The sequence below is a fragment of the Phaethon aethereus genome, assembly GCF_964289735.1.
Source record: "Phaethon aethereus genome assembly, chromosome: 1".
Taxonomy (NCBI): Eukaryota; Metazoa; Chordata; class Aves; order Phaethontiformes; family Phaethontidae; genus Phaethon; species Phaethon aethereus.
In genome coordinates, this window is record NC_138575.1 from 124,572,605 (window position 1) to 124,596,196 (window position 23,592).

Genomic DNA, 23,592 nt, shown 5'->3' on the forward strand with positions numbered 1-23,592 from the left:
GTATTGTTTTGTCTCCCTGTATTCAACAGTCACACTTCTGCACCAGGGCGCTGGGTGTAGGGATGTGGCAGCACCCTCAGACTTGATTGCGGTGGACTTTTAGAGTATCTCATCAGCACCTGGAGCCCTGAAGGCTTTCTCTCAAAGGCAACAGGCTTACTGCTCATCTCCTGGTGTGCTTGTCCTTAGCTGCAAGCCTGACTGGCCCCATTAGGCCTGAGATGAAAAACCGCGTGATAGACAAATGTGAAAAATCACAGCACTAAACCACTGGGAAATTCAAACTTCTCCATGCATGGGAGCCAGCAAGGCTGCTGATCTGTAAGGCAATATTCAGACACTGATCCATGCACCATGTTCTTGCTTGGAGTCTGACTGAGAGAGAAAAGGGATAATAAGATCTCAGATCTGGCAAGTAGTGGTGACAGAAGGCAAGAAAGGGGAAAAGGAAAAAAGCACCAGTGAGCTGAAGATGCAGATGGTGGTCTGAGATGCAGAGTAGTTCTGTCTGTCATGTTTCACTTCTCCTCTTTAAGATACCCCAAAACAAGATGAAAAGCGGAGCTGGAGTTAAAGCCCCAAATGGGATTTTTATGAGGGACATCTTTTTTTCCCCCTTTTACATGGTAGGTTAGATCGTTAATTATTGTATTCCAATTGTCAAACAGAAGAGCAGGAATTCATTAGATGGTGAATATTTCCAATAATATATACATTTAGAGAGAGGCAAAATTTATCAAAGATGTCAAGTGTGAGCTAGGTGTCAATTGTGCGCTAGGTGTTCTCATTCTTCACACTCAGTTGAAAGAGAGGCAGCTGCACAAGGAATTTCTTCCCAGCTACCTTAGACACACATTGACTTAAACAAGTCTGGGTGAAATGTTATACTCCAATACATCCATAGCTAAAGGAGATGAATCTCTTGTGAGGTCACTGCCAGCCCGTAGAGACACAACTTGGTCTGACCCCATGACTTCATTATCGCTTGCAAACAACAACCCATCGCAACCTTGCTCCAGACTCTCCTCAAACATCTGAATTATGAAAAAAATGTTTGCAGCATTTGTGGAGCGATTAGCTAACCTGAGCTCTGACTTTCATGGCAGAAGGAAAAACAGTCCAGAATAAGAAACATTTCTCAGAAAACCCTTTATTGATGTTTGTCTTTTACATCAAAAAAAGTTTTGTCATGCTGATAACCTCAGTTGTGAGTATTTAATAGGAAAAGATCAATTGCCTTCAGGCAATGTAGACTCAAATCGGTTAGGGATTTAAGTCTAATTCTAAGTCAACAGGTGGCTTGCTGTTTAGTTTGGCTGGCGCTAGAGTGGCTCCATGCATGCAAAACCAATATCAAACTCTCCTCAAAAGTCAGCTGCTAGTTTGTGCAGTCTGTAGCAGTCTGTTATCATGTGATGCCAGCATAAAACTCCACTAATAAATGGGCTGAATCATCCTGGACAGGTTTCCTGGGATATAAGCACATGTGGAAAATACCAGTGGTCTAATCTACAAGTGATAGACAAGCATACCATCCATGCAAAAACATATATTACCTTCTCAAGCCCAAAATATTCTTTTCCACTTATGGACAGGTCCAGGACTTCTGTTTCATAAACCAAGTTATAAATTTTGTCTAGACCCTAGCTTGCATTAAGCCCTATGCATATCATTTTCTTCAGTCTCCCAATATGATTTATGGATGTATACATAATTTTTTTGTTAAGCCACATAGTCCTCATGTAAAATGAAAGCCTGTCTTGGCTAGTGAAAGTTTAACATGGTGCTATGCCAGCAGGATATGCCGTTCATTTCAGAAGATAATTGAGTATTTTCTGCATGCTGAAGATGCTGTGATACTGGAGGTAACTTCTGTTTACCAGCTCCTGTAATCACGTCAAGTGCTGAGCAAAAGGACTTAAAAGAGGAGCTTTATTCTCTTTATTGCGACAATAATTTAGTTCAGAGCTTTTTTTTTTTTTCCAAAGCCATCGAGTTTTGCTGCATGGCATTCGCAGAAGGCCACAAAGACCATTCAAACATTGAAGCATCTTTAACCAACCTGAAGAAAGGGCAATTAATTGTATTGACACTAAAAGCTTACTGGGGTAAAGCAATGAAATTCTTAAAGGAATCTGTAGGCTGGATATCAAAAAGAAATTAATGTACATGCACTCCCTGGCCTTATTTTTCCTGCACCCAGTGAAGGAAGAGCACCACGGCTGCGCAGCCCCTCACCCTCCACCACCCCCTTCCCTCATATGTGAAAGTTCACCAAGGAGTCAGAAGGGTCAACCCTGCCAACTTTTCCAGAGCTTCAGCTGAGGCTTCTCCACAGAGCAGGATGGTCTGTCCCCATACATTGATGTTTCCCGAATAACAATCATCCCCTCCTCTGCAGATGCTCTACCCAAATTAAAACCATGCTGGAACCTGCAGAGGCTAGAAAATTCATTAATGGATTTGAGTGAAATTGCTGTTTTATGGAATGTAATTTCACATATGGGTAGCTACGCTATCTACAGAGTTCATGGTTGAAACAATTTAAAGCACTTCTCACCTTAACACAAAAGATAAGCTCATTTTATGAGCTTCTCAGCTTCCTCTAGCCCATATTAAGCACAAATATATAATGTGAACAACAGTCTTGTAAGTCAGAGCATCAAGAGGAGTTGAAGACAGATTTATTGTTGTGAAAACACAGCCCTCTTCAGGGTAGTACGCGGTGCCCTGCCGTTTCAGAAACGTAGTCTGAGGCATCGGCAAGCTTGCAGTTGACTTGACAGAAAACTTGGCTATAGTGTGTTAATTTTTAAATATTTAAGAGATACACTTTTGCTCTGGGGAGATGTTTCCCATCTCCAATTGTTGTGGAGCATATCTGGCAAGTAAGAAGTTATCTTCTCTCCAGAGAAAAGAACACGTGTGCTGCAGAACCCATAATGATTATATGAATAATTTGCAAACCTCAAATTCAAGGCACATTTTGGAGTGATATTAAAAACAATGTGGTTTATCTTTTTTGGCTTTATCAAAGTTCTTAAGATTGTAACTTCAAATCAGTGTCTGGTATCCAATATCTGGGTTTCAGTCATTTATTCAAACCAGGTCTTCCACAAAAAGTATTTCTTACCTGATTCACTTTATCACTTGTACGCTGCATTTAGAAGGTCCTATCATAAGCTGTTGGCATATTTAATATTATTGAAATTACACTGCTAATATCCATATCAATTATGTTTTGAGATTTATGTTTAGTATAGATATTAATGCAGTCTGGCTTTTTCCATTTCTACTTCTGCAAGTATAATTTATTGAGACATAAATAGTAATATTAAAGCTATCAAGTATAAACATCAATACTTGACAGCACTGTGTCATTTAAGAGTTACATGCATCTAAATTCAGTTACAGTCCTTTCTGAATGCTCACATCTTAACTGCAGACTGCAGCTCACCAGGAATTCTGAGTTTTGGAAGTAGCACGCTGTCAAGTAATACAGTACTAACATCTTGAAATAAGCTTTTCAGAAGGACTGTGGGAATCAACAGCGTGTGGTTGGGACATAAAAATGCATGTTTAGTGAAACACATGCAGTAACCCTTCTCCCCATCTCTCAGTCAGTTTGGATTAATTATACTTTTGGTGTTTTAGTGGTTCCAGAGACATATAGGCAAACGGGATGGAAGGAACCTCAGTAAGTGACCCATACTGTCAGTACTCCGAGTTCAGCTGCACTGAAACCTTCCTTAATGACCAGCTTGTGTCCAACATCCTCCAGTGATGGGAATGCCACCCGCCGGGGTAACTTACTCCTTTGCTGCGCTGCTCAATGTGTTAGAAAGTTCTATCTTACTGCAGGAAACCAGGAGTAACCAGTGAGCAATGGCATGTGGTTGCGGAAAGCGACAGCGTATGTGACAAGGCCTGGCCAAACAAAAATTTGTTTGATTGCAAACAGGCATTTTTTGGTGAACCATAAAAGAAGTACCTTCCTCAAGGCGAAAGCTCTCCAAGCAGGGACCCCTCTTGCGCAGTTAAGGTACAGCTGGCAGCGAAGGTGGGATCGTCTAAAGGCTCAGTCACCAATACAAGCTTTTTATCGCAGATCACTGTGGACACAGACAACGTAAACTGCAAAGACTTGTCCTCTGGAAGTGTCTTCCCTCTCCTTTGGCTACGAGGGGACATTAGTGACATGGCCTAAAAATGCCTAGCTTACATGAAGCTGCCTAAGACGAACTCCCGTTTCAGTGTATGCAAAAGAACAGAAGATATCCAACATTTGTCATGGTTACAAGGAGCCCACATTTATATTTTGTAATGCCAACGGATGCACAATGTTGCCGTCATTTTTAAGCTCAAAATACTAGTGTTTTATTATTTTCATAGCTGTTCTGAGAAAACAAGCAGTAGTGAAGTACCACTAGCGTATTTTGAGACTACTGTGTTATTACTCGTGTTATGTATCAATGCACATTGTCACGTGGAATCCTTCTAACCTGACACTACCCCAGAGCCAAGCTTGCCTCCCGTCAGCTGAGGTGGTGGTATTATCAGTCCGCGGCACGCTTCACACTTGATTTACCTGAAGACACCGGGAGAAAGTACCTTAAGATGAAGCAAACTGCGAAGGAAACCATGAAAGTCATGTTGAAGACAGAAGTTTTGTGTTGCTTTGGTTCGGTGAGCCTCCTGATAGAGGCAGATGTTTTTACTCACCAAGAGGGGCAACCTCTAGCAAAAAGAGCTAAAGAACACACTCAGCACTGTCAAACGCTTACCAACCTTTCCATACTTTGAAGTGTAAACCTGACCATGCTCTATAACTACCTCAATGAGCTTTTGAACTCATAATCCTTTTATCTTGTATAACTTTTTTCCTTTTTCTACTTGGCATTCTGTTTTTGTTATGATTTGTCAGTGTAGTCAAGTGTGCATCTGAATAACCCGAGGAATTTAATGGCGCAAGTAATGGAGAATTACGTCCTGTTGCATCCGGAGACATCTGCCCTTAAATATAGAGTTTAGTCTGCCACGTGCAAAATTTTCTATTTTTCTTTCAGATAGATAATTTACACAACCCACCTTTGCACTGAAAAGACCAACTAACTAAACACGATAGTTGCTATATATCTCTGTGAGTCTGTGAGAAATACTCCTACAAAATGAGATTAGCATTATTTATTTATTTAAACATCCTCTGACAGAGTGAGGATGAAACATTTTTCACCAAAAAAAGAAGAGATCTTCCAGCACTACCAGTGCTATAGAAGTACCAGTACGTAGTCAATAATTTCCCACATCAATCAAACTGGAGCTGAAGATGCTTTGAACAAATCACTCTGACCCCAGCCTGACAGCCTTGTGCTCCAGGGGAAATCCCAGCTAACAATTTCAGAGACAGTCTGTTGGTGTTTCCCGGCTTTGGAAAGCCTGCAGGGAACGGAGGTCTGGCCAAAGAGGACAGGTACCTGAAGGATCTCTATCAAAAAAGGTACTGTTAACAACATAGTTGAAGGAATGCATTTGTGGGTGCCCAATGGTTCCATAAATTCCATATTGGAAATATTTGCGGGATGAGTTGCATTTTTCCCCCTCTTACTTATAATTAGTATTCCCTAGTTGGTGGGGAATACAGCAATATTTTAGGACTTTCCTTTCTCTTTTAAGATTCTAAAAAGCAGCTGACAACTTACTAATGTGGCTGTCTTTGACCTTTTTTCAATGTGTTTTAGATTTCAGTAGTACTCATCTAATTTTAGCCAATTTGACCAAGTTAAAATAAATGTGGCACAGACCATGAAGGGAGCTATTCATTTACCAGCATGAGGCAGCTACTTTCAGGACAGATGTTTATTGTGGAAAAAGCAATAATCAAATGAAAATGTCAGCAAAAAATGCAGAAAGTTACAGTCCCTGCTGTCAGGAAATTTATTAATTTCAAAGCATTACCAGTGGTACATGGGAAGGTGAATTATTAAAAAGTAAATAAAGATTCTCTTGAATTTATATTCTCTATATAAAAAATTGAATAATGCTTGAGTTTTTGCCTGCAGCTGTGCAGGTGATGCCGCCATTATTCTCTCAGCCCTTGTTCTCACCCACTCGCACACCGTCGTTTCGCCTGACGGCTGCAAAGGCAAATTCTGCTTTCCTTTGAAGTAGCTGGAGATGAGAACACCACCACCTCGCTGCTACTTATGCCCATTTGCTGGCAGGCTCACGCCGCTTTACAGGAGCCGTCAGCGTCATCACCTCCACCCATGTGGAGACCAGAGCCCAGCAAGTTGTGCCTAAGGACAGCCAGCGCGTCGGCAGGAGAAGCAGGAGCAACCCAACGTCTCCACGTGTGGGTGGTGTTGCCGCAAGCGTGGGATGTGATGGACGATACTGTGCAGCCTCTCAGGAGGGGCTCATTTATTTGCCAGCGTACTCCAGGTGGAAGCCCCCAAAAGCTCACCTGCCCGTCAGCTTGAGGACTTCTTTCAGAAGTTCAGGCTCCGTCTTCTCACGTGACAGGTACTCGGTTTGCTCTGCTACCAGCACTAACCCCTGGCGACAACAGCTTTACCCCTGTTTAGCATTCACCCCACTGACGTATCTACTGACAGAAACCATGCTTCCTGTCACCTCCATTCAGGCGAATTATTCAAGCCAGGCTCTTCTAGTACCACTTCATGTATTATGCTCTCCATTTTCCTAACCATCTTAATAGCCCTTGTCAATCATGCGCTCTACTTTAAAGCAGTCTTTTTTGATCCTGGGTGACCAAATTATACTTCACCTGCCAGCAGTGTATGTGTACACCCTTTTCTCTGCAGGAAATAACTCGCCTAATCCATACTGGGTTTCCAGGGTCTTTGCCTTTTCTGTCATGTTGACAGCCTGTATACGAAGTTATGCGTCTTTATCTTGTCTTTTCTCCCCCTCTGCCACCCCAGTAGAAGGATCTTTAATAGTAGCCGTCTAATTTGTAGAGTGCTTGTGGGTAAGGATGAGGGGGAAGGCCAATGAGGCAGACATCCTGCTGGGAGTCTGTTACAGGCCACCCAACCAGGATGAAGAGACGGATGAGACATTCTATAAGCGACTGGCGGAGGTCTCGCATTCGCTGGCCCTTGTTCTTGTGGGGGACTTCAACCTACCGGACATCTGCTGGAAGTATAACACGGCAGAGAGGAAACAGTCTAGGAGGTTCCTGGAGTGTGTGGAGGATAACTTCCTGATGCAGCTGGTGAGTGAGCCCACCAGGGGAGGTGCCTTGCTGGACCTGCTGTTTACAAACAGAGAAGGACTGGTGGGAGATGTGGTGGTCGGAGGCCATCTTGGGCTTAGCGACCATGACATGATAGAATTCTCAGTTGTGAGTGAAGTAAGGAGACGACTCAGCAAAGCTGCTATCATGGACTTCCGGAGGGCAGACTTTGGCCTGTTCAGGTCACTGGTTGAGAGAGTCCCTTGGGAGACAGTCCTGAAGGACAAAGGGGTCCAGGAAGGCTGGACAGTCTTCAAGAAGGAAATCTTAAAGGCGCAGGAGCAGGCGGTCCCCATGTACTGTAAGAAGAGCTGGCGGGGAAGGCGACCGGCCTGGCTGAACAGGGAGATTTTGCTGGGACTCAGGGAAAAGAGGAGAGTTTATCACCTCTGGAAGAAGGGGAAGGCAACTCATGAAGAGTACAAAGATCTCATTAGGTCAAGCAGGGACAAAATTAGAAAGGCAAAAGCCCAGCTAGAGCTCAGTCTGGCCACAGTCGTAAAGGATAATAAAAAATGTTTTTACAAATATATTAACAACAAAAAGAGAGGCAAGGAGAATCTCCATCCCCTACTGGATATGGCGGGGAACATTGTCTCCAAGGACGAGGACAAGGCTGAGGTACTTAATGCCTTCTTCGCCTCAGTCTTCAATAGCCACTCCAGGTATCCACAGGATATTCAGCCCCCTGAGCTGGAAGACGGGGATGGAGAGCACAATGTACTCTTCATAATCCAGGAGGAAGCAGTCAAGGACATGCTATGCCACCTGGACACCCACAAGTCTATGGGGCCTGATGGGATCCACCCAAGAGTACTGAGAGAGCTGGCGGAGGAGCTTGCCAAGCCACTCTCCATCATTTATCAGCAGTCCTGGTTAACAGGGGAGGTCCCAGAAGACTGGAGGCTTGCCAATGTGACACCCGTCTACAAGAAAGGCCGGAAGGAGGATCCTGGGAACTACAGGCCTGTCAGCCTGACCTCTGTTCCAGGGAAGATTATGGAGCAGTTGGTTTTGAGAGTGCTCACAGGGCATCTGCAGAACAGCCAAAGGATCAGGCCCAGCCAGCATGGGTTCATGAAAGGCAGGTCCTGCTTGACCAACCTGATCTCCTTCTATGACCAGGTGACCCGCCTAGTGGATGAGGGAAAGGCTGTGGATGTTGTCTACCTGGACTTTAGTAAAGCCTTTGACAGCGTCTCCCACAGCATTCTCCTGGAGAAACTGGCGGCTCGAGGCTTAGACGGGTTTACTCTTCGCTGGGTGAGGAACTGGCTGGATGGCCGAGCCCAGAGAGTTGTGGTGAATGGCGTTAAATCCGGCTGGCGGCCGGTCACGAGTGGTGTTCCCCAGGGCTCGGTTCTGGGACCAGTCTTGTTCAATATCTTTATAGATGATCTGGATGAGGGAATTGAGTGCTCCCTCAGTAAGTTTGCAGATGACACCAAGCTGAGTGGGAGTGTTGATCTGCTGGAGGGTAGGAGGGCTCTGCAGAGGGATCTGGACAGGCTGGATCGATGGGCAGAGGCCAACTGTATGAGGTTTAATAAGGCCAAGTGCAGGGTCCTGCACTTTGGCCACAACAACCCCATGCAATGCTACAGGCTTGGGGAGGAGTGGCTGGAGAGCAGCCCGGCGGAAAGGGACCTGGGGGTGCTGGTTGACAGCCGGCTGAATATGAGCCGGCAGTGTGCCCAGGTGGCCAAGAAGGCCAACAGCGTCCTGGCCTGTATCAGGAATAGTGTGGCCAGCAGGAGTAGGGAAGTGATTGTGCCCCTGTACTCGGCACTGGTGAGGCCGCACCTTGAATACTGTGTTCAGTTTTGGGCCCCTCACTACAAGAAGGATGTTGAGGTGCTGGAGCGTGTCCAGAGAAGGGCAACGAAGCTGGTGAGGGGTCTGGAGCACATGTCTTATGAGGAGCGGCTGAGGGAACTGGGGTTGTTTAGTCTGGAGAAGAGGAGGCTGAGGGGAGACCTTATCGCTCTCTACAACTACCTGAAAGGGGGTTGTGGCGATGAGGGTGTTGGTCTCTTCTCCCAAGTAACTAGTGATAGGACGAGAGGAAATGGCCTCAAGTTGCGCCAGGGGAGGTTTAGATTGGATATTAGGAAAAATTTCTTCACTGAGAGGGTGGTCAGGCATTGGAACAGGCTGCCCAGGGAGGTGGTGGAGTCGCCATCTCTGGAAGTGTTCAAAAAACGTGTGGATGTGGCACTTCAGGACATGGTTTAGGGGACATGGTGGTTCTGGATTAATGGTTGGACTTGATGATCTTAAAGGTCCTTTCCAACCTAGTGATTCTGTGATTCTGTGATTCTGTAATGACAGCAGGTGGTCTTATAATTCATATGTACTTATATGGTTTTGCACTTTGTACTGTGAAACTAATCCAGTTTCTAACGCTCTGTCCTCAAATTCTATCTGTAAAATATTCTGAATGCCCTGTCTGTACCTAGGATGTGTCATCAGCAAGTCAGATTAGTACACTCCCACTTTTTGCATGAAATAAAGCACATCTCTTCCAAGATAGTCCTTGAAGAAATCCATTTCTTCCAGCCCAAGACGTGTCACTATTTCTTTGCTTTCATAGGGAAAACAGTGATTTTATCCAGCGTTAAGGAGTCATGGCTATGTGTGTGCTGGTGTGTGAGAGAGGGGGAAATGAGGATGAACCTGGAATACTTGTTTTCACACCGAAAATCGCTTGGAACTAATGGACAAACATTCACAGTAATAAACATGATGATAGAAAAATCTGAAGATAACCATGCTGCTGCAGTCAGGGCAAGGTAGAAAAGTAATGTGACTTCAATATAAGCTAACTGCAGCAGTGCACGGCAGTGTTATCATTGCCAGAGGACATTAGCAGTCTATACACAAAGCAAGAGAGGGAATGACAAGTGAGAAGGTAAGAAATAAACAATTATTTTGGAAAAGGTGCTTTTTCCAGAGAACTGCGTCACAAGGGGAATAAGATAATTAAAGGAAGAAAAACATGGGGAAAAACTTGAGATCTCAGAAAAGCGAGGATCTTTTATGTACGCTAAACTTATCACGAACGTGGCTCGCTACCTTCTGCGTGGAGGCATTGTAAGAGCAAAGGAGGCACTACTTCAAATTAAAATGTGTGTAAATGAGGTTTTAGAACCCAGCAAACTGAATTGTTAGGGTGTGGTTCATTTGACTGCTGTCATCTAAAAGTTAGGAAACTGGACCGTGCTTATTATCTAAGCACCTAAAAGAGAGAGAAAGAGAGAAAGGCTATGTGGAGAAAACAGTATCTAATCCAGGTGAGGAGATTTTTCCAGTGGAAGTGCCTATCAGTTGCCCTTGACTGTGGTACTAGGTGTGACACACACACTTTTTATGCAATTAAGTAAAATAAATCTGGGCATATATTAAAAAACCCCAAGGAGGCATCAGACAGTCCTAAAATAAATTCTCTACAAAATTATTGAACAACAAATTTAGTTTTAGTACCTGATAGCAACGATTTTGCTAATGGCTTTAAGAGTTATCATGAGTACTAGCGACCAATAAGCTTGGTTTCTGGACCATAAAAATTCTTAGAAACTATAATTATGAAAGAAAAAAAAAAGTACGTGTAAGAAATACCAGGGAAAAAACAGTGTGGCTTTTGCAAAGGACAGTCATGCCTCACATATCACACAGTTCTCAGACAAGGCGAGGAGCAAAAAACATTACAGCTGATACAGTCTGCTTGGATTGCCAAAAAAGGGGCAATGAGAGCCTCTGTCGAAGGGCCTTATGAAAACTAAATATTCACAGCATAAATGGCAATGATCAATTGGTAGCTGCTTTAAAAAAAAAAAAAGAAATAAAAGGTGAGAATAATTTGATTCTTCACAGTATAATGCTGTCACTCGTGGTGTCACTAACAGATTGGAGCTGGGCCCAGTGCTCCTCCACATATTCATAAATGTTTCAGGAAGCAGATAAGAAGGGCACTGATAACATTAGCTGATGCAAAATTATTCAGAAATGACTAATCTAAAAGTTCATAACTTTTTGTCTTTAATTCCATGTTAGTAACTACAGTGTGATGCAGAAGGGTAACATTCTGCTTATACAGAGAGAGGCAATGCAGATATACATGTGTATGTACACGTAAACATGTATGTACAGGCTAATATATGCAGGCAATTAGATGGTGAATTACCTGATGTCATTTAAGAAGAATAGTTGGAGTTCTTCGATATTCTTTGACTAATTAGAACACATGATACATCAATGCTGAGGAACTATCTAAGAAACAAAGGATACTAAGAATTATTAGGAATGGTAGAAGAGAAAAAATCAAATAACATTATTCTACTGTATACTATTAGTGTACATTATGTACTTACTCACTTCACCCGATCTCAAAAGGATGGACTAGAACTAAGACAGAGGAGGGAAGGAAGAAGTTTTGTTACAAGGAGAATGGGTGGGTGACAGATAACAGAAAATAATAGACTAGATAATAGATGACAAAGATGGAATATGGCTGAGGTAGATATGATGAATAAGAAATTATTTATTCACAGTTTCTCACAATACAGCAGCAGGTAGACTGGTAATGAAACTATCAGCCAGCAGTTTGAAAGCAGAGGGAAAAAAATCTTTTCACACAATGCCAGGGAATTAATTCTCAGAGGATGCTGTGGAAGCTACAGCATGAATTTGTCCCAAGTGTCAGTGAGAGTCGCTGAATGCAGGGCTACTGGCACATCTGTCCTCGAAACGTCCAACCCAGGTCAGAAAATTCCTCAATGAGCAGTTCCCAAGGTTGCCAGCTTGTGCTGGAAAAAAAATCCTTGCGTATTTGTTCCTTCTCTGAAATGCTCTTTCTAACCAACATTAAAGCCAAGTTCTAGAGGCCACAAGAAAACCTCACTGGGATATGTACGCATCTGCAGTTTTAGTATACTTCATACAATTTTTTGAAATGCGTCCAATGTGTTTCCATAGCTCGGCATTGTCTCTTAGAGAGGGAAAGGGAAACAAAGACACACAGCGTCCCTGTTTCTGTTCTGTGACTGAGCTCGTTTCCTCACAAGATACTGGTTGTTGACATTCCTAGTTTTGTTACTGGTACCTCCAGTTTATTTGCAGGAGTAATCCCTTCATTCTGTCTACAAATACAGGACTCAGCCCTTTTTTCCCCATTTATTAAAACAAACAAACATAAAAACAAATCCCACAATCAAATAAGGTCAGAGTGATTCTGTAAAAATCACATCCTCAGATGAAATAAATTACTGTGACGTTATCGGCTTCAGTGAAGCTATGGCAATTTACAGCAGCTGAATATTTACCCAGCACTATGATTCAAGTTACCAAGAATGTGAAATGCTACGATATTGATTCAGAAAAGTCTATTTGAATTTATTTTTCTAAATTCATTTGCTCCCAGATCCATTAAGCATAGCAGAAAAATATTTCTAGAATGGCCTTTAAGTGCAGAAATGTAGACTGGGGTCCAAATTCACCAATGCATTTAGGTATTCTCAGGCATTCTTAGGCTCCTGAGTGATTTATGAGTTTGACCCTCATGGCATAGGATTGCATCAACAGCCTGCCTAGCAAATGTCACTCATATGGATGAACATAGTCCTAATATTATCACTGTTATTTTTTGGTAACGATAGTATTCCAGTGGAACTCGTGGGGAGTGTTCTCCAACAGAGTTATGGACATATCCTGCTGCATTGGATGTGTGCGGCAAGGTTTTGGTAGTGGGGGAGCTACAGGAGTGCCTTCTGGTGAGAAGCTGCTAGAAGCTTTCCCCATGTCCAACAGAGCCAGTGCCAGCTGGCTCCAAGGTGGACCCACCGCTGGCCAAGGCTGGGCCCATTAGCAATGGTGGTAGTGCCTCAATGATAACAGATTTAAGAAGGGGAAAAAAAAGGCACAGCAACTGCAGCCAGAGGGAGAAGTGAGAAGTTGTGAGAGGAGCAGCCCTGCAGACACCCAGGTCGGTGAAGAAGGAGAGGCAGGAGGTGCTCCAGGCGCCGGAGCAGAGATTCCCCAACAGCCCATGGAGAAGACCCTGGTGAGGCCAGCTGTGCCCCTGCAGCCCATGGAGCTCCACGGTGGAGCAGATCTCCACCTGCAGCCCGGGGAGGGCCCCACGCCGGAGCAGGGGGATGCCCGAAGGGGGCTGTGACCCCATGGGAAGCCCGTGCTGGAGCAGGCTCCTGGCAGGACCTGTGGCCCCGTGGGGACAGGAGCCCAGGCTGGAGCAGGGTTGCTGGCAGGACTTGTAACCCCATGGGGGGACCCAGGCTGGAGCAGCCTGTTCCTGAAGGATGGCACCTCGTGGCAGGGACCCAGGCTGGAGCAGGTAAAGAATGTAAGAAGTTCTCCCTCAGAGGAGGAAGAGGTGGCAGAGACAATGTGTGATGAACTGAACACAACCCGTATTCCCTGTCCCGCTGCGCCACTTGGAGAGGTGGTAGAGAAAATTGGGAGTGAAGTTGAGCCTGGGAAGAAGGGAGGGGTGGGGGAAAGGTGTTTTAAGATTTGGGTTTAAGTTCTCATTGTCTCTACTCTTAGTTTGATTGGCAATAACTTAAATTAATTTCCCCAGGTCAAGTCTGTTTTGCCTGTGATGGTAATTTCTGAGTGATCTCTCCCTGTCCTTGTCTCAACACATAAGCTTCTCATTATAGTTTCTCTCCCCTGTCCTGATGAGAAGGGGAGGGATAGAGCTACTTTGGTGGGCACCTGGTGTCTAGCCAGGGTCAACCCACCACACCTTCCTTGAGATCTCACAATTTACAGACAATATAGGAAGTGTACACAAAAATTCTCCCTTCAGTTTACGCTTGCCGCAGTGACCCTTCTGCCCTTTCCATTGTATAATGGCTAATTTCCTCCAGGTACCTCAGTAAAAGTGGCTCTTGAGAAAGATCATGAAGGAGGAAATAACCTTGTGGTTCAGTTTTTATCAGCCAATCCATCCATAAAGTCAAGGTGGAAGAAAGTCTAAAGGGCTGTATTCAGATTGTCTGTTATAAATACATAATTTACTCATTGTAGCCCCTTCTCTCCAGTGACTGTAAAGTCTGGCAGCAATGTTGGTACCATGATTTGTGTTACTCAGGAACTGAGGCAAGAAATGCTTATATGAGAGGTTGGGGTAGAATTCAAAGGTGAGATGCCTAAAATATCATAAAAGAAATTACCCTAAAAGAAAACAGCCTAAAAGAAAATTGGAAAGGTAAGTAGCTGTGGTGCCTCCATGACCACGGCCCAAGATAAGGGGGGAGGATCTTGTTATTTAGGCACAGGATAAGGCCTCAGTCAAATGGTTTGTTTTCAAGCTCTGCTACAGTCCTCTCGTGATTTTGGATGTGCCATTACTTCTCTCACCCAGTTCTGCATTTATGAAGTGCTAGTCATATTTCATTTCTAATGTTTGCCTTGGTTTTAAGTACCCGACTGTAAATTTGCTGGGGGAAGGATAGCCTTTATACGGGTGTATATGCATGTGTGGACAAAGCTTTCTATAACGGAGTCCAGTTTTCAGCTGAGTCTCTAGAAAGTACTGCAAAACAAGTCTCAGTTTATCAATAAAGCATGATTGTAAAATTGTAGACCTGAATGACGTGAAAATTATAACACTGTCAAGAGTGAAAAAGGAAAAAACAGATGATAGAAAAATAGAGGATATCTTTGAGACAAATATAAAGAAGACAGAGTTTTGCCTTCTCTTTACCTACAGGTACTTTTGACTCTCGTCAGATCCTCAAAGATATTTGTACTAAATATTTTTGAGAAGCCAGGTCATAACCATAAGCAGTCTGCATGTGTTAGTACTATGAGGCACTGCTAGCCTCTTTCTTTGCTTACAGTATTTGTAACTGGCATCTACACTCACTAGCATCATAAACAAGTGAGAGAGGGGGACAGTTTTTCTCCACTCTCTATGTATTTATTTTGTGTGTTTGGCAACATTTGGAACCAGACCAAAACCAATTTAAGTCAATACTCAGATTCATTTGTTCCCTTTATAGCCCATTTCCCCTCTTGGTTTGCGTGGGTATTTCCAACAACAACAGCAAAGAGAAAATATTTCAAAGCAAAGCAAAATGCGGTTATATAACAGCAAACAAAGGCAAAAGGTTTCAAGGGGAAAATGTGGCTCCTGAAAATAATTTTAAGAACTTACCTTTATACAGACTGCTACACACACTGATATAATTACAGAAGTACAAATGCCCCACACACATACCAATGCACAGAGTAAATATAATTGCATCAGTGCTTATAAGAGCATAGCTTATTTTATTACAGAAAGAGGAAGAAACTGTGATGGTACTAGACCCGCATGCATCTTGCATCCATGATGCTCTTATTATCGTTTTGGCATAAAAATTTGAACCCCTCGTATATATGTAGTCAGACTGGTAGAAAAACTGAATGTAGAGCAATGCTACACTTTCCCCTCTCCCCCTTATTTTAAGGTTCTTTCTCTTCTGAGCTCTTCTAAACTATTATAAGGTTGGGGAGTGGTCAGCCCGCCCACTGGAGAGAGGTTGGGTTCTAGTGATAAGCTGTTTATTAGTGGTTTAACTCAAAAATATGTTCTTGGCTTCTTTGTGGCAGCCGTTGAAGACGGATACTACAAAGCTCTAGCAGCAGTCAATGCAACCCGCCCAGCGTTATAATAGTTAGGAAAAAAATTGCTGAAATTAAATAAAATATGTTGAGTTAAAAGCACTTTTTTAATTCAGCTTTTGGAGGTGTGTATCTTCTTAATGGCTCACTGGTTACTATGGGAACAAGGGTTTTCCCCTCTCCCTCAGGTTTTGCCTTTAACTGTGTTCAGTGCAATGCCGCTCCATGTCATTCTTTGAGCTGTCTGAAACAGCTTTCATATACTTTTGTTGCAATACATGTATAGCCACCTGTAGAGAATGAAAAGGCTGATTTTCTTCTTTGTGGCAGGCATGGTGTTAGATAACAGGTAACTGATTGTAATAGATAATTTGTTCCACTCGGGTTTATTGGCTTATTTGCTTTTTCCTTCCTTCCCTTCTTTTAAGTATTGAGGATCTATATATCTATCTATCACAGCTTTTGATGTCTCTTAAAAAAATACAAGGTTGGAAAGCAATTGGCAGTGCAATTAGTACTGTTAAATCAGCATGAATCCAAATCATTTAACTTGCTTCTTAGCAGCTGATACCAGGAATATGAATTAGAAGGGGGAACTAAAATTGAACTATTGAAACTGGAAATCTTCAAAACAAAGACCCTGAATTTCAGACCGAGAAGAACATAGACTTCTTTTAACACAGCAAGAAATAAAAAAAAGAGAGGGCCAGAACATGAGTTTAACGAGCACATGTTTGTTTGCTTTCTTTTCAAGAAACTGGCAGCTCTATCGCGTGCGACTGTGGGGATGGTTGCAATGGCACAATGAGCGCTCTTGCCCCTTCTTCCTTCGGTTCTGGTCAACGCTCAGCGCGCTGCTCGGCAGTGAAGAGGAAGAGTACAATAACTGCTGTGTCGTGGACCACTCTCCTCCACTTCCACCTCGCTCTGAAGGAGGGGAATATACATACTAAATATCGTTGAGGAAGGTTTGTGTTGCCATTTGCTGGGATGTTGTACCTGGAAGAGGACACTGGAGCCATTTCACCCTGCCCCAGGCATGTTGCTTCCTACATTTGGCAGTGAAATTACACCGCAACGGTGGATTTTTCCTTCCTCTTATTTTTTGTTTTAAACAATGTCATAGCTGAAGGATGAGCACAATATGCTGATTCCTCTGAGTACTGCAAATGTGCATGGTTGCATTTTATGTACAGTATCTCCCAGCCATGGTCACTTTGGGTACAGCTTTAGGGCTCTTTTTCTGCCTCCTTGTCTCCTGGCAGGGTTGCACATGCCCAGAGTTCCCAGTTCACACTTAATGCGTTCCAACTTGAAAAGCAATTATTTTCCACTGGCATTTTTGGTCTCAATTTTCCTTCTATTTTCCATCAAATTTTGCTTTGAATACTCTTTCGCGGGGAAGTTGAATCAGATCAAATGAGCTTTGCATTTTGCTCTGAAGTTGCTGAGTTCATTATCAACCTGAGACCTCCCCAGGACTCCTAAATTTGGAATACGTGCAGAAAAACTATTTCCTTCACATATTTCCTTCACATTTCCTTCACCTACCTCCATCACAAGTCTTACACTCCTTGCCAGCTTATCAGTGACTGAGTTGTTGAAAGCAGCCTGTGGGTGGGGGTGGAAATGGGACACACGACTTGATGGCCAGAACCAGTGCCATGAGGACCACTGTGGTGCTGTGTCCTAAAATGGTCCAATTCATAGTCTCTGTTGGGTTAATTCACAGTCTCACTAACAGATCTTATGTTTTCTTGGTATTTTAGTAATTTCTGAAGTAGGGGTGGAAGAATAAAAATAACTAAGACTAGACGGCTTATTGCCCTCTCGTGTGAGTTGCAAGGTAAGCAGCAGTAAGGTACGTAAGCAAAAGCCATTTCAAGGCCAAATTCACTAACCTGTCATACTAATGTCCTGCCAGAGCGTCCCTTTGGGCCTCTCTGGTAGCCAGAGTATGTAGCTCTGTCTCCCCCAATGTCTTAGAAAGCTCTTGTGGCTGACCTTGCTGTGGATGGGTGCTAGGGCTCTTTGTCTGGCCCAGTCTCCTCCATGTAGCCCATGTGCTTTTTCATGATGCCACAAAATCAGCATTACCCATACAGGATGGCTCAGGTCTTTCCTACAAGGCTCTGAAGTCACCTGTTATAAAGCCACAGAGCATTTATGAGCAGCCTAAATCCAGGTCCAGCCCTTAGGAGCCAGACTAAAGATGCTCCTTCAGCTTTAAAGTGCACCACGTCCTGGGAAGCACGGGTGCAAGGCAGGTGTAACCCAGGAGATCCTGCTGCTTTTCTATTGCTCTCTGAGAAACTAGAGATCATCTGAAACGTTGTGCCTTAGCTCCCAAAATTCCTTCCTCCATCGCAGCAATTAAGAACTCAGCAGAGGTTTGCACCCCACGCTTTTTCCTGCATGTTGCACAGTCTCCACGGACACTCGTGCGTATGGAAGCTGCACTTCAGACTCTAACACATAGGAGGGAATTTCAGAACTGGGCTAAGCCAGTGCAACTCTACTGATAGTTCCCACCTGCACCCAGATCTCAATCTGTCACCAGTGTACCCATATCACAGCAAAGTACACTCAAGGAACACTTGCCATGATGCTGCTCAGAAGGTGCTCTGTGAAGAGGAAAATGTCTGTTTCATTGTTCATTTGTACATGACAAACCATGGAGGAGCTTCCCTATGCAATATTTTAAATTAAGAAGTGGGTGAGAGGCCTCTTTCTCAGTTTAATTTGGTTTTAATTCTTCATGAAGTTCCCGCTAAGGAATACTAATGTCACAGCGGAGAACAAATCACTCCGTTGTGTCACACAATGTCAAACCTTTTCATCTGACCTGAGAGATAATTTCTCTAAACAATATCACCATAGTCAAAAGGATTTATAGTTAATTCATACAGTGAGAATATAATTAACATTCTTAGAAAAGAACTGACTGCCGATGTTCTTACCACCTTATGAAAAGATTTTTCTTAGGAGTGATAGAAATAAACTAAGAGGCCTGAAAATCTCTTTTTATTAGTCTCATGTGCAGGACGATCACATTTACCACTTGCCAGGCAGCCTTTTGGAAGTATAATATATTAAAAAGCTGTGCATCAAATAAAAATACAGGGTTGGCTATTACAGAGATTGAGTTTTTTAGTATTAATAGCTGAAGAACAGCCAATCCTCTCCATCTTCATGTCTATCTATGCAGTCAAGTTCAAATTGATTCTTCGACTGATTTATAGATACATCAAAAAAGCTGGAAGGCTGTTGCAGGGACACACATATTTGTATCAACTGCGATGTCATCAGCCGAGCCTGCATTATTTTTTCTCCAGCGGTCATACTGCTTGCTTAGCAGAAGTAGTCCTATTCATAGCCCTAGTGGTCACTTGTTTCTCCCTTGAAATGTTTAAGCAGTGATTGTTTGGGTGAAAACAGATGAAGAAAAGATGAGTGGCAAGGAGCAAACCTTCAGTAAGGAAGGGCATCGATTCACAAACCACCTAGCTCTAGTTTTGAAACACAACAGTAGTAAAAAACCACAAAGCTTAAAGAATACAAACCAAGGAAAGGGTACAAGTTTTTTTACCACACACTTCCATCAACCTCTTAAGACAACAACAAGATGATGCAACTTTCTTCACCCAATGGATACATATGTAAGTTGTCAAATTCCTCCAAAGGCTTTGGCTAAAACTACTGTGATTTTTTTTTTCTTTATAGAAAAAGTTGAAATATTTGGGTACACATCAATCCAGCATCTTGCAATGACATTTCATTTTGAAATTTACCCTAAAATAACATTCAAAAGAGTTGAAAAATGTAGGGCAAAGAAACAAAACCAATGTGTCTGATTCAAAAGCAAATACTTCATTGGACTCAGAATAAAAAAACACTTTTTTTCTGAAGTGCAAAAATTGAAAATTATAAGGTAAATTTAAACTCCTTCCCCATTGTTTTCAGTTCTTGAAAAACCAAATATTTGCACAGATTTATTTTTGACATAATATATTAATCAGGCCTCAAAAGCTCAACAGACCTATTTGTTCTGTAATTTCTACACTGTAAATATCTGCTTACTATCATACTTTAGCACTGATTTTGATAAGTGAATGATGCAGTTCTGCAGGAATGTAGCTGGAGTTCTGTTGTCCACATGTTGCAAATAAAGGCTTAGTATTCCCTTAGTATTCTCATATTACTTCTATATGCAAACTGGCTGGAAAGGAGTAAAAAAATTACCTCTGTATCCAGGAGATGAACTGGAAAGAAACCTACTGGCATGCCTGCAGCATTGTTTTAACTTTTATTTTGTTTATTCTGGCACCAAACAGCAGAGATGTGTGCAAATGATATGAAGAGATATAAAACATGGTAGAGAGCCTATGAAAATCTTTCCTCATCTAGTATCCCAAAGGGCTGACTTAGCCAGATTTTTATTTTTTTGAAACTTTAATTCTTCTAGGTCAATAATGCACTGAATGATTTATTTATGGTTCTGGCGAGTTGCATCCAGGCAGGATTGGGTTCTCTTCTCTGCCATAGGGGAACACTGTAGCAATTTTGTTTTAATATATATTTACAGATGTTTAATTCTGAAAAAAAATATTTTTATGAAAAAATTTATTGTCCCGTTTTCCTCTGGGCTTTGGAGTATGGCTGCCTTTCATTTGTCATCCCAGAGACAGGCCAAGGGTGTTAGGCCCTGAATGTGCAGTACCTGAAACCTGACTTACACATGCGCATACACAGCAAGAAATGTCCTCTGCAGGTCAGGCCAGGTAGGATGGAAGAAGTGTCTTTCAGCAGACGTTTCTAGGTGTTTACACTGGGGCTTCCCAGGCTGATATGCGCACTGCCGTATAGGTGAACAACGTCCAAGGGATGCGACTTCCAAGCGCTGTGCGGTCTTGGTCACCCATTGGGTCTGATGGTAGGTCTCGTTTTGCTGTCGCCAGCTGCTCTCTGTGCAAAAAAGACTTGTATGCTCCAGCTCCGGGAGGTCTGCTCGAGCACTGTGCTATGTCCATTGATAATTCCTGGGAATAACAACCCTACAGGGATTATCACAAGGTTGAATGGAGCTGAATGGAATAGCAGAACTCAAGAACATTCACCCGAGGAGCGGCAACCGATGCACAACAGAAAGTTGCACCGTTTAAGCCAATAAGGGTTTTGTCCTTCGAGTTGTATTGTCTAGCAATACAGCACACTGACTAAGTTTAAAAGTGATTTGTTTCAGAGTGTGAAACCTGGGCGCTGCTGTCTATGGGCTGATGCTGTTCTTTGTTTTCTCTTTATGCAGAATATGTTGTCCTATTCATCTCCTTACCAATCCTCTCCGATTACTCAGGAGTTAAAAAACAGCCATACCGATATAAGCAAGTATTGTAATTTCTTGTTTCACCTCAGTTGTTAATAAAGAGAGCTTTCTGACCATTTGACAGTACATTACATCATCATTGTACTCTAAATTTTCCAGATTTTTCCACAGGCATATAATATCAACATCCATTTAATCTTCCCCGTTCCTTTCTTTCAAGGCAATCTTTGCATTCAGAGCTTAATCCCAGGCACGCCATCCCTAACCCTTTGTGCAAAAGTGATGAGAAAGTATAGGTACACATATTAGTTTAAAAAGTGACACCCAAAGAGATGAAAGGAGATTTAATTTCTAGATTGAATCAATTATTCTGTGAATAGTAAAAAATGGTGCACATACTAAACAGTGAATAGTTGGCTTTTGTAACACAGCGATAATTGTTTTTGGTGGGGAAAAGCAACTGAATCAATAAAGACTAAGGTTGCAGACTGGTTTTGTTGATTGATCTCATGATCTCAGCTACTTCTAAGCAATACAGTTACTACTGCTGGTCGTATAAAAATAAATATGCATATGCTGAAGATCTACTAAGCAACCAAAACAACACTATTATTTTTAAAACCTCCTAATTCTGCCATTTCAAATGAATTTTAATCATTTGAGATTGTTACTTTTGTGTGGAAACCTTTAGGATATGTTAATGCACTTCAGCTTGGTTGTCTTCTATCTGGAAAGCCATTTTAGACGTCGCTTGACTCAGACAGGCTTTTGCACAAGATTTTAATTCTTTAATGTCATGTCTAGTCTCCATCATGACATAGCAAGGAGTCGCATTTCTAGTTCTCTTCTGTATGTCTGTATTTTTCATTTTGTGTGTGTTATAAAGGTGCATACATTACTACAGAAGTCTAAAATCTTCCTTATTTCACTGCAGGGAGATGGATAAGGAACATGTTTATGCTGCTGTGAGGTAACAGGTCTTTCACTAGGTGTTGCTTTCACCTTGGTGAATAGTTTGTTTCCTGCCTACCCAGGTAGTAAATCCATATCACTATGTCCAAGGGACATAAGCATTTCCAGAACATCTTTAGAAATCCATGATCCTTTGTGGAAAGTATTGAAACCTGAGATCTTCATTAAATATCAAGTATATGAATTGCAATAAGCCCTCAGAGGGACATCTGAGTCTGAACGGAAGCTGAGGGAGAAAAAGAGTATGGGAGAAGACACTTGTTTCCAGCTTTTTGGGAAAAGCAGTTGTGCAGACAGACCCTGTCAGAGAATCAGTTCCCATCTGACAGATGTGGAAACTGCCAGATAGCTTTTTAGTGGAATGGTATTGATATAGACTATCTCAAGACAGAAAAAGTATAGGTATCTATAAATTTTTTTTCCTCTTTTCATTTTTTATCTACAGCTGTCCCTAATATACCTTCTTTAGTCTCTTAAGTATGTTATACTGAATTATTCTGTAGTTACTATAAGGTCTAACTAGCATCATGGATGACTATGAGGTGTCTGGCAAATCATAGCATCCTGCTTTCAAGAGAACGGCCAGCTAAGCTATGGGTGCCCAAAACCTTGACTCAAAATTGGCGCTAATGCACAAAGGAGCACTAAGCTGAGGCAGATGGAAGCCTTAACAGGATCTCCTCAAGCCCATCTTCTGTCTTTTGCTTACAAATAGTGATGTGACCCACAGCCTGACTGGTGATCACCACATCCGCTCACCTACCTCATTTCGTAAGACCACTGAGCTGTGGTCCTCCTTTCAACTGTCATACCCAGTGATGGTCAGGAGAGATGAGCTCTTCTTCCCCTGCAGAGGTGGAGATCTGGCTAGGGAGCCCTGACAGTTTAAGGTCTGTGTCTGAACCCTAAGTATCCTTTAAACTTTCACACCATCCAGCTGTGATTGTCTAACACAAGATGGAAGCAGTACCTGAAAGTCAGCAGGCAAGTTTCTGAGCTCACTCTTAGCTGTAGGGAAAGACACCACTGAACAGGAAAAGCAGAGACATTATCCAGTGTATGGGAGTGTGCTTGGCAAACTAAAGAAATATCCATCACTATTCAGTTTTGAATGGATTATGTAGACATTTCCTTGGAGGGTAACAGCTTTGGAAACTAAGCATTGTTAACCATATGGATTAGCAAAGAAAGAGAGTGCATATTGCTGCCTGCCTTTGGATTCCTTCTGTAGATACCTTAACACTGGCTAAATAACGATTATGCTACATAATCTCTCTTCAACTTTGGACAAGGTAGGATTAAGTCCTTGCAAGGTGAAGGAGGCGACAGAAAAACCAGTCCCGGTGCTGCTCACTGATTGTACTTTAGGAAATATTTGTCACCATGGCAGTTTTTTTGCCATTTGAGGCTC